Consider the following 12,094-nt stretch of genomic DNA (forward strand, 5'->3'; position numbering starts at 1 on the left):
GGATTAACAGTGAAGGAAAAGCATAAGTAAAGATTTGCATTACCTCTTAAGGGGTTTGCTGACAGAAATAAGAAAGCTCCTTTTATTATGACTGTCAACCTCCCCCCCACCAAAACCACTTGTTTTCAATCACCAAATTGCTCATATAATTTTAAAAATCATAAGAGATAATCAAATATTTATATTAGAAAAATTGACATAAGATATAAGAACTGAACAACTATTACATGAAAACCATTCAAGATAAAATGATGATACTGATCTTAAGTGACGATATGATACTAAATGGCATTTTAATATTCTCAGAATAAAATATATTTTGAACTCTTTCTTTAATGAAAATATTTCATGCAATATTAGTCTAACACAAAAACCTAAACATTCAGTTGATCAATAAACAGAATAATCCCAAAGTAATATTGGGATTATCATAGCCTACTTTATTTATAAATGTACACAAAGAAAATCAAGCATCATTAGTGTAAAAAACATCATCTGCTTTCAAGAAACAATTCACTATTCCTTTTTTGGCAATTTACTATGACTTCTGCAATTTATTTATCCCAGGATGCACCTGCTATATCAGCAGCTTCAGGTGATTTTGTTAAATTGACTATCCAAAACAAGAGAGTCATATTATGCATAATTCTGATTTAGGCTATGCCATTGCTATTCCCAAAAGACAAACCCAAAGCTATTAATTCACACTAGCACAAAATAATAATTCAATACATGAAATTCTATAATTATATTTCAATACATTAAGATGCAGAGTCCTGTATCCGAGATGGAATAACCCCATACAACAGTACAGGCTGAGGGCCAGCTGGCTAGAAAGCTTCTTTGCAGAAAAAACCCTGGGGGTCCCAGTGGACAACAAGCTGATCGTGAGCCAGCAGTGGGCCCTGGCAAAGAAGGCCAAGAGCATCCCAGGCTATGTAAACAGGAGCATGGCCGGCACATCAAGAGAAGCGATTATCCCCTCTATTTGGCACTTGCGACACTGCATCAGGAGTAGTGTCTTCAGTTTTTGTCTCCCCACTACACGGAAGCCATTGAAACACTGGAGCAAGTCTGGCAGAGGCAGGAGGATGGTCAGGAGGCTGGAGCACATGACATACATGGAGAATTTGAGAGAGCTGGGTTTGCACAGCTGGGGAACAGCAGGTGAAGGGGAGATCTTATTGCTGTCTAGTGGGAGGGCATAGAAAGGATGAAAAAAGACTCCTCACAGAGGTGCACAGTAAAAGGACAAGAAGCAATGGACACAAGCTGGAATATGGTAAATTCCAGATCAATATAAAGAAAAACATTTTTACCAGGAGGCTGGTCAAACACTGGGCCAGGCTGTCAAGAAACACTGTGGCATCGCCATTCCTGGAGACATTCAAAACTCGACTGGACATTGCCCCGAGCGACCTGATCAATTGGACCTGCATCGAGCAGGACATAAGACTAGATGAGCCCTGGAGGTCCCCTCCAACCTACATGATTCTATTCTTCTATGATATACGTGATCTATGTGATATAATTTTGTATGATATACATACCAATTTTGCCAATGCCAGACACAGGAACATTTATGAGCATTGCACTCTACACACTCACTAAGCTATTTAGGGACAGCATACGGCCTTACATTTGCTTTTCTCAGCTTTTCATTTAAACAAAGCAAAGGCCACAATCTTCTGTACAGAATTTACTTCTAGTAAATTAACAGCATTATATGTGGCATTAATACTAAGCCTTTTCACTTTACATCTCAAATGCTCTAGAAATAATGCATTATTTAAAATAGAAAAAAGGCTCCTGGTATGCCCCCAGGAAAACAAAGAGGATGGCATAAAGTCAGTAGAATAGCATATTTTTCTTCCTGGCACATTGTGCCTGTATGTCACAACCACTGTCCTCATCTAAAGCTGCCCTCTAGGCAGGATATCACAATACTGTTACATTTTCATACCTATCATAAATAACACCATATAAAAAAGGACATGATTTTTCATGCCTAGGTTAAGTAATATATTCAAAATCTATTCTTTCAGACAATTAAAAATATCCTGATTCTTGGGATTCTTGGGATATCCTGATTCTACAAATTTCTATTCTCAAAGCCAAAATGCATATAAATTGCTACAGTATTGCACCTGCAACTTAAATGTTGTTTATCATAAGAGAATGCTTACCCAGATGTTAAAGTCAACTGCAGTGTATGCAGAGTGCACAGTAGGTTCTTGGCAAAATGGCCAGATATTTTATGGTTTATTAATACTGTATATAACTTGAAAAAAATCACTACATTAATTTTAAAGAGCTGATGCAAGAAATAAGATATTGGTCTTGAACAGGTAAGACAAAGTAATGAGTTTTCCTTTTTTTTGTATTTGTTACAGTCACTCAAAGCCAATGTCCTGTGACTGATACCCAATTAATAACCCAAGGGCCCAGCACATGGACAAGGTAAAAGAGCAAATTTCTCTTTGTATATTCTTTTGTACAGTAAAGACATTACAGTAACTAAAATGAGCAAAAATCAGCATTGCCAGGGAGGCATGTCTGCTTTTTAAGTAACATAAGACACCAGCACACATATCAACTGGCTGCAATGGACCTGATTAATCATTTTATAGGCTGCTGTAAAAAAAGAGGGGTAATGAATGATCACATATGTGGAACATATGCTATCAGGACACAAATTAATGAAAATGTTTTTGCAGGAGGAAAAATCTTTGTGATACAGTGGTAGCAGATGGTATTGTGATGTAGCTCTATCACAGAGATGCAGATTATTGTTAGAACAGAAAAATCTTCATCAGTTTTCAGAGTTTATTTGCACGTTGGGTGCATATGAAAAGCCTAATGTGTTCCACTCAGTATGCAAGTGAAGAAGCAACATTTCTTTTCAAAAAAGACTGACTATATAATTTGGGAGCTATGCATATATATCAGAGTGCAGAGTTTTGATGCAGCCATTTTTTTCACACCTTGAAAATCTTTTTCAAACCATTTTGGATTGAATGGAAATTATCAGTGTAAAGATACCTGGTTTTATTTCTTATTCCTTTCTACTGACCATTTCCACAAATGTTACTGAAGTCCCCAGCAAGGAGCAACTATTACAGTCATGCAGGGTTAGGAAGGAGAACATGCAGAACCACTGTTTTTCTCATGCCCATTACATTTCCTTTTAATTTCTATTTGTCCATATAGCAAAAGGCTCAAAGGTATTATGAACAGGAGTAATCATCTGAATAGACAAATTTTGTGTACAGACTACCTTTCCTGACTTCAGAGACTTTGGCTTTCACAGCACCACAAGACTCAGAACAGAACAATATCAATTCTGTCCATCCTCTTCTATCGGAGAATTTGTCCCTGACGTATGTTAAGGAGTGGTTTGTTCATGCCATTTTCAAATTACTCACTAATTTAAACTCCCTAAAAAAATCAGATAGAAATGTTAGATTTCTATGAGGTTTCCAATTTTCCTTCAAATATTCTGCTTTACTATAGATGGGTGAACCGGAAGATACACGAAAGGAAGGAACTACTGAGTTTCCACTCTAAGCAAACACAATTCATTTTGATAATCCTGAAGATGTTGTCTCATCATTTTGACTCACAGTAGAATAATTGAATTTGGCAGATATTTTCTGTGAAATGCCTTCTCTTTATTGGTGTTTTTATGTGTTAGCAAGTGCAAAAGAAAAGGAGGGAAAAGAAGTAAGATATATAAAGTTATATTCTCATTGCAGTAAAAATGTTTTTTCACTCAGGTACAATATTCTAGCAGTGTATCATGTAGAGCTGTAAATGAAGAGGTCTCCTCAGCCTAATATGATGTAAAATCCTCACAGAAGCCAAGTGCTGTATTTTCTTATTTTGATGTAGCTGGTTGACATCAACTCCAACTGAGAGATGCATGATTGGCCTTGACTGACTATCTGGATATAAAAACTGCCTGTGTCTTGTCTCCACTAGGACCATACCTAGAAAAAGCTGTCCTAACTTACCTCTTATAATGTTAAAAAAAAAAGTTTCTTTTTTTAATCTTTGTATTGAGGACAAAGCCTAATACATACAACAGTACAGCAAGCTGGAACAGTGCTAGGTTGAAGGACATAATTTCTCCCTTCTTTGTTTTCTTCAGTCATTAAACTGGGGCAACAATTTTTTTCTGTAGTATGAATAATAAATAGGCCGTTCTACCAGCCCAGAAATAAAAGTAAGTGAAGATAGTCTTCTTTGCATTGATGTGCTGCCTGTCTTGTTTACGACAAAAACTATTTTGTTTTTAGAAGGGAAGTGTTCTAAGAAAAGCTTTTATAAAAGGTTCAGAAATATAAAAGCCATTTCAGGATGAGGACAACTCTACCCCTTATTTTGTTAGTCCTTAAAGGGGCTTTTTAAATGTTAACAGCTATGACTGCCTTCCCTCAACTGATGCTCCCTTCTCAGCAATCTTTTTGTTGACATCTCTTTGTTTGCTCTTAGCTTGTCTCCTCTTCTTCCCAACCCCTTAAAACAAAACTTAGCAAGAGCTTGGAATTGAACTTTTGGCAGACAACATGAAACTAAAACACTCTGAGTAAGTATATTGCGTAAGCCAGATATCAATAAAAAAAAAAAAATTCTCTCCCATCTCCAGTGATATAGAGAGTATTTTTCACTCTTCTCTGTGGCAACCTCTGTATATTGCAGTGACAACTACTAAGCAAAGCTGGTCAGAAAACAGGAAGTATTTTCAGCCTAAATTATTCTGTCCTTAAAGTGTGTGTATGTGTACATATATAAATATTTTTTTAGTTCAAGATAAAAAAAAAAAAATCAGAGTTGTCTTGTTAAGCTTTCCTATAGCAGCATTCCCTGCCTCAGTGATAGCTACTTTAAGCATCAGAAGTTCATTAGTAACAATTAAAAACTCTATAGTACTTGAGAAGAGGTTGATCCTATTTTATATGCCATGTTTGTTGGCATATTATCAACTACAGTAGTCCAATTACACTACAGCTAATATTTAGCAATTGTACGTTGCCTTGAACACACACTGTGCAATCATTAATTAAATTCTTACCGCTGGCAAGTAGATATATTATCCTAATTTCACAGATAAAGCAGAAAGGTGAGAAAATTTGCCAAAGGCCACTTAGTCTTGGGCGGAGCCAGGATGATAACAGGGCAAGATCTGATTCCAAATCCATGGCTCCCAAGCCAGGGCTATCCAATTTCTTCATCACTGTATTATAGTTTTATTACTGCTCCTTACAAAGCGGCTGCATGGCAAAGAAATCCTTACCACGTTACACAATGAAAAAGGCTTTTTGGCTGGCAGACCTAGTTCTGCTTTAATCTACCCTACCTCTCTACACAAAGATCTCAATAAAATTTTTTTTCAAAGATCCTACAAAAGATTCTTCAAAGACAGAAATGCTTCTGCAATATCTGCTTAAGCCTCTGCTTTCCCATACTTAGCTTTCCTAAGCTGTTGTCTGCCTGAAAGTTTTATAATAGGTATTGCTGAGGTTTGAAATTTGGAAGTGAACTGGTGTATAGAATCATCATTAAGATAGTTTTTCTGGTATTTCGCATAACGGAGTGGATGTCCCCTGTCCCCACCAGCAAAGACGGTTCCCATCCAGAGACTGGAGCTCACTACAGAAGCAGAAGTACAAAGAAAAGTGTAAGACAGAGTATAATGGTACATAACAGTGACTAAATTTGTCACCTCTTGGTCATTTCACCTCATCTCACTCTCACCTCATCATTTGTCTATCTCTGTTCATAATTTCCAACAAGAAACCTCAGAGTCCCTTCCTCCTGTTCTGACATCTCAATATCTGCATCTTAGCCAGTTTCCACTTATGACAAAATCTTACCCCCCTATGTCTTCACAATAGTCTCTTATGAGGGACTGTGTCAAAGAAATGTGGAAAATTCACATAAATATTACCCAGGACCCATACCTACTATTTTGTTTACATGCCAAAACAGTCTCACAGATTGGAGAAGACAGATTTCTTCTTAGAAGCCCAATATTCCTTGTTTTCCCATGATTCATAATATTTTTCAGTTCTTCAAAAGACAGCAGCAAATATAACATTAAACCCTAGCATGATAGGATTTTCATAACTCTGTCCTTTCCATTTCTTCCATTTCCCTCCATTTGCTAGTCTTCCTGGAATTAAATAAAGCTAGCTAGTCTCACATCCTCATAATTATCTTTACTCCATAAAGGTAAATGCAGCTTTTGCACAACCCATCCGCTACTGGAAGAATTCATATATTTGTTAGCAGTCTGATCACTCAGTTTTTCAGTTCTCCCCATAAGTAAATGGATGCAATATAATGCTAGTGACACATATTTTTTAATTAGGTACCTCTCTCCTGCAAAATAAGAACATTTTTATCCCAAGTGAGGAATAAGCTAAGGAAGAAAACATTTGTAAGAGACCCTTATTAAAATGTCATCTGCACATCATTATTCAAAATGCAAACAAAACCAAAAACAAACAAAAAAACTATTGCAGTAAGCCATATAGGTAATATTACATTTCAGTTGCCCAGAAAACAACTTGAATTTAACAGAAAGCCACAACTTAGAGACAATATCTATTTTAGAGTTTAATAAACATTCTCATTTTTTCTGCCTTTTTTTTTCCCCCCCAAAGGCAATACTTTTCAATTTGTCCCATAAGGAAATTGTTGCCATTAAGCTAAAATTTCATGCTTTTTTTTCTTTGGGAACAAGTCTTTAGGCAGAATAGTACAGAAACTGTACTAAAAGTTTAATGTAAAATGATGGAAAAGATACAATTTCACTGGTATCACAATTCCTAATTAATGAACACACTAAAAATGCAGTTAGATACTACAAAAACCTTTGTTTTTTTTTTTAATTTATAGATAAAGTGATGCCATTTTTATATTTTTTACGTGAATTTTATATTTTTACACCCTTTCTGTGAGAAATCATTTTTTAAAATACAGCCATTCCAATTAAATTAAGCCACCATTACAGCCATTATAAAAGGAAGTATTTTATATATTTAAATACATTAAAATGGGATTCAAGTTGTAAATACAACATTCTCTTATGTTAATGCTCCCTTCTATTCTTTATCATTGTCAAAAAACAGATTGTGGAAGTTTTGAAAAACAGGTATAACAGCCGTGTCTTTGTATTTGATTCTGCACACTTAGGTAACATAGTACATGTGAATATGAATTTAAATATCACTATCCTAGTACTGTTTTGTAAGAATAATAATTGAAAATAATGACATCCTACAGATACCTTTAACTCTAAATCCACCTACCTAGGACTGGCAGGGATATACCAGCACCTCTCTACATTACTAGATCTGCTGAACTTTATGCTCCATCTTCCAGAGCGCTTTCTTATCAGCTCTTCTTTAATTGTACTTCAGTCCTACAAAAGAATGATGGGGATATCTGAATAATAAAGCACAGAGAAAATGTTAAAAAGTATCAAAGTGACTGAAGAACTTAATTGCCATCCTCAAAAAGCAATGTAATGACACATTTCCAACTCCATAAGGAGAAAATTCATAGACAAACTTAGCTAAGAGCAATTCATCCCTGAAGCACAAAGACTGCTCTCAAGGACAATTCTGAACAGAAGCCTAATTTTAGAAGCCCTATAGGAACTTTCTGTTCACTACAGGCACAGCATAGGAAAACTAGCTTCAGGAAATTAAAGTTAACCACTACCATATCATCCCAAGACCCTTTGAAAGCAGGACTGATACCTTGCATCCCCAGCCCTGACCAGCAGTCAGATCACCTCAGCTTAACGAGTTAACGGAATCAGCACCCCCCCCACACACACACTCCAGGTGGGTAGTGAAACCCTGACTTAGTCATTCTTCAGCTGCTTCAGCATGAAGAGAAGTTACTTGCAAGGAACTGAATACCCTTTGAGAGGTGTTGGCTATCAGCATCTTCACACTGTGTGTAGGTATATGTGTTACAGGCTCTTTACCTCTAATTACTATTTGCAGAGCGTGGACTTCTGCTTGTACATGACTGACTATACAAAGCATTAAAGGGCACATCCTACCTTGTCCCTCCTTTCCTCTAACCTTCAAAATCCAAAAGTGTCCTTGGTGGAGGACGGAGCTAGCAGGGAGGGTGGGTAAACTGTATGTGTGCACATGGCCATCGCACCTCAGAGAACTCCAGTTTGATTGAGTGTACGTATGCATACATAGGTGACTTGCAGATTCCCCTTACCTCCCCAAGCTACACAGTTCTCTACAGAAGGGTGTTGGAGCCCCCAGAATGACACTGTCAAAAGACTGCCCTCTCAAAAGCTGCACCGGTGTCCCTACCCCCTCCTGGATACAGTTGGAATTGCAGGTAACTATTTTGAAGATCTCAGGACCGGAACACAAGACATGCTGCAAACATCACCATAATCCAATGGAGTGTTCAGATCTGCAACCCCTTGGGGCAGCCTCTGAATTGAAATAGTTATACCTCAGTGTCTTTCTGACAGGGAGCCATTGCAAGGCATCTTTCTGAGCGATTCATCTCACCCAAGTAAAGAGGTAAGAGTATGTCTGACTGGCAGCCATGTGAAAGCATTCTTTAGTACCAAAAGATATAAAAGAAAAAAAAAGAAAAACATCAGGCAGATCTCACCACTTAGATGGAACTTGGAAATAACTTTAGGAATGAATTTAGGATGACTTTAGAAAATATAAGTGTGAGGTCTGCCATTAGGGCCCACAAATTCTCCAGCCTTCCACATAGATATAAACAACCACAATTGAAAAATGTAGGAAGCCGCATGCTAGTCACGCTCTTCAACGGATTTTTTTTATCAAAGCCATGTTATGATGTTACAGAGGAAGTAGGTTCTCCTATTTCTGCCAACAGGTAGGTGGGGTAAAAAAGAGAATTTCTCTTCTCTTTTTGTGCACAGAACTCAAACTCCTGCCAGGCAAATTTTCACTGAGTAAACAGACAAGCCCTGTTTTGGAGTTCCAAATTAAAGAGAGAAAATTTTCCATGGGAGTTAGGAATCTAGCTGTATCCCACAGAGAAAATCAGTGTAAGTGCGCCTGTTAGACTCCCTCCTGCTGTTGATAAGTACTTCTCCCACTAGAGAGAAATAGGTCTAGTCTATCCTCACAAAAAATCTAAGACACAGAGGGTGGTGTTGCAGGGGGATTATCAAGAGCAAGCCTGGACCACAGACAAGGACCAAAATATACACACCAATAGTGTGTCAGAGACAAGCAGACCATGCAAAGCAGATTTTTTCCCCAAACCATGAGAAGATCTCAATTCCATCTTGTTTATATATGTAGTACTGAGAAGGTCAATACCTCCTAATTATCCCTTGATGAGGCAGAGAAACAGCCAGCACTCATTTTGAATTTCTGCATCTCGGAGGGCTGACAGGTTTTCTGTGTGAAGAGAGACCTGGTGCAGAAAATTATCCAAGTAAGCTCCTTATCAGAGCAGAAATCATTTGTTTCAATAGGTCTGTTTGTGGCTGAAGACAGACAATGGAAACCCTTTGCCACCACTAGTAAGAATCTGGAATTAACTAAGGAACTGTTATCCTAAAGGCCCTCGAAGTTCATTAGGGTTTGTTACAGTTGAAAAATAGCCAAATAGATAGATACTACCCTGTGGACCTGAACAGCCAGGCAGGGGCTATCCACTACAATATCCAAAGACTTAGCAGCTCCAATGTGAAATGCTTAGCTGTTGTAGTGACAAAGAAAAACAACAGAAGTGAGAATAAGAACTTGAGAATAGAAGAAACTAAGGGAAAACAAACCACTAAAGATAAGTGCGTGCTAAGAAATGCAGCTTAGATAAAGTTGCAGGTTAAAAGAAGGCTCAGATTCAAGCCAGCCATTGAGAAGAATTAAGATTTGGGGCATATTCTGCAAACTGCATGGGCAAAGCATGTAAGACTGAGAGGACAAGCACACATAATTTACAGGTACTGCTAGTGATCGAAAGTCTGTCGTTCAAGTGATTGCATTTACGCAAAAAGACAACATGAACATACAGACTGACAACCACTCAGAAAACACCTAATTAAGACACTAAAAAATAAAATGGCAACCATTTATTTTAAATCAGTTGTTACGCACATTTTGAGATGAGTGTGTACATTTATCTGTGATCATTCTTCTTTTCATTTTGAGTAGTTTATTTGATTTTAATTCCAAAAATCCTTAAGGAATCAACTTTAACCTTCAATAAGTCAGGTTTAAATTGCAGTATGAATTGGCACACACCATTTGCACATTTTAGCATACTTACTTGGGCTGCTACAACATTGCGATTTAGACAAAGTCACTACACAATTGAGGAATCAAAACAGAAGGGGTTTTCTTAACACTAAGGTAAGAAGATAAAGCCCTAGAGAAGTGACTGTGCATCTTCTTGTCCAATAAGTCTAAGGAAAAACTCCAGCATATTAACATATTTAATGGCAATCTATTTAAATTAAGCTAATTCTGAAGCACACATATGTGAGAAAATACTAACTTGGGGGTAGTCACTAAATTTCTGCCTTGTACACAGCACATATAGAGGAGATGGGACCCTAGGAAAGACAGAAAAGAGAAACGGCCAGAGCAACTGAAGGGTTAACTGAAAATATTTGGAGCTCCAAACACGGTATCTCCCACTGATAGTAAATTGCCAGTTTCCACACAAGGTTCCCTGGGCCCTGGCAGTACCTGTAGGTGGGGGAAATCCCTGCATTACTCAAGTATGTGATTAGATTGGGATTGGGAGATCAAGCTAGAACGGATGGAACAAAGAAGGTTACTGAGATGAACCAAGAGGAACTGCTAATCTTGGAGGCAAAGCACAAGAAGATCGTTAAGAAAACACCCTAGAGGATAAGATAAGGTACACAAAGCCGAGGAATGTCAGTCAGGGAGAACAGGGGAATCTGCTCCATTCTGCTCTTGTCCCTACTGCCTTCCTCATGCCATCAGCCGTATCACACTCCTGTAGTCTAAAGCCCTTTGCCCAAAATAACTTACCTGAGTATTTTTGCCCCCCTTTTAGTCTTCCTTTCTGTCCTGAACTATGAACCCTCCCCCTGTCCCCCTTTAATGTAAAGGGCTACAGCAGCTTCTCCTTTTGCCTGCTATCACACTGAAGTGGTCCGCAGACGTATGAGAGAAGAGGAAGATCCCTCATCTGAGTCCTGATCCTTCAGCGCCAAGAAAGGAGGGAAATAGCTGGGAAGCCCCCTCGAGCGCCTGTGAGCGTGGCTGTTTTGCGAGGCTTCAGTGCGCGGGAATTTGCAGCCGCCTTCACGCAACCGTCCCCCGGCTTGTGACGCCGGCAGGGACACGCCCGGGAGGGGACCGGTGCCGTCAGCGGCCTCCACAACGGGGGCCCCACACACTTTATTGCAGCCCAGGCTCGCCCCGTGCTCGGGCTCTCCGACGCTCGCCTTCCCTCAGAGGGGATTACCTCAGGCTCGCGGCCCGCCGCTTGCAGACGCGCGCTCGCAGCCCACCACACGACGGCGGCAACACAGCCCCGGGCCAGGGAACTACCGCACCCCCCTTCCCTGGCGGCACTTAACGCCTGACCGGGCCGGCCCCACGGCTAACACTGAAGTCTGCGACCGTCTCCGACTCTGGCACGGTTACCGACACGGCAACAGGGCCCCAGGAGCCTCCCCCAGGTTCTGTGGGGGCAGGCAGGGCGCCGAGCGCCTTCCACAGGCGGGGCCGCCCAACGGTCGTCCGCGCGCCCCGCGCCCCGCCCTCACCGCCCCCTATAGGCGGAGCGCGGGGCCGACCCGCGCCGCGGCCAATCAGCGCGCAGGGGCCGCGGAGGATTGTGGGGCGGGCAGTCCTAGCGGCCGCGGGCCGCGCCTAGAGCGGCGGCGGGAGAACTACCTTTCCCGGCGCGCCCCGCGGCCGACGCGGGGCTGTGACCCGGCGGCGGCCGCCGAGGGGCGGGAGGCAGCCGCTGCGCCAGGCCCGGCAGGAAGGCGGCTGAGGGGCCTGGACACCCGCCCCGGCGGCGCGGCGATGAGCTCGGCCAGGGAGTCCCAGGCCCACCACGGCCTCAAGCG

General features: G+C 40.4%; 2 long non-coding RNA genes across 5 annotated transcripts in view; one reads left to right on the top strand and one right to left on the bottom strand.

Moving 5' to 3' along the window:
* LOC112972398 overlaps window positions 1-3,598 on the top strand; it is a 26,825-nt gene extending 23,227 nt beyond the window's left edge. The window contains exons 2-3 of the long non-coding RNA XR_003255668.1: window positions 2,394-2,460; window positions 3,514-3,598. This is a non-coding gene — a long non-coding RNA (uncharacterized LOC112972398). The remainder of the gene's footprint in view (window positions 1-2,393; window positions 2,461-3,513) is intronic.
* LOC112972396 overlaps window positions 1-11,749 on the bottom strand; it is a 35,785-nt gene extending 24,036 nt beyond the window's left edge. The window contains exons 1-5 of one of the 4 annotated variants that reach the window (XR_003255664.1): window positions 11,482-11,749; window positions 9,354-9,450; window positions 7,317-7,429; window positions 1,320-1,433; window positions 337-1,103 (exon numbers count right to left, since the gene is read on the bottom strand). This is a non-coding gene — a long non-coding RNA (uncharacterized LOC112972396). Of the gene's footprint in view, window positions 1-336; window positions 1,104-1,197; window positions 1,434-2,502; window positions 5,653-7,316; window positions 7,430-9,353; window positions 9,451-11,481 lie in introns of those variants that run through there. The other 3 variants (XR_003255663.1, XR_003255661.1, XR_003255662.1) reach the window with 3 other exon arrangements.
* Between the last annotated feature and the right edge of the window lie 345 nt (window positions 11,750-12,094).

Source organism: Apteryx rowi, unplaced genomic scaffold (assembly GCF_003343035.1).
Source record: "Apteryx rowi isolate R43461 unplaced genomic scaffold, aptRow1 scaffold_49, whole genome shotgun sequence".
Taxonomy (NCBI): domain Eukaryota; kingdom Metazoa; phylum Chordata; class Aves; order Apterygiformes; family Apterygidae; genus Apteryx; species Apteryx rowi.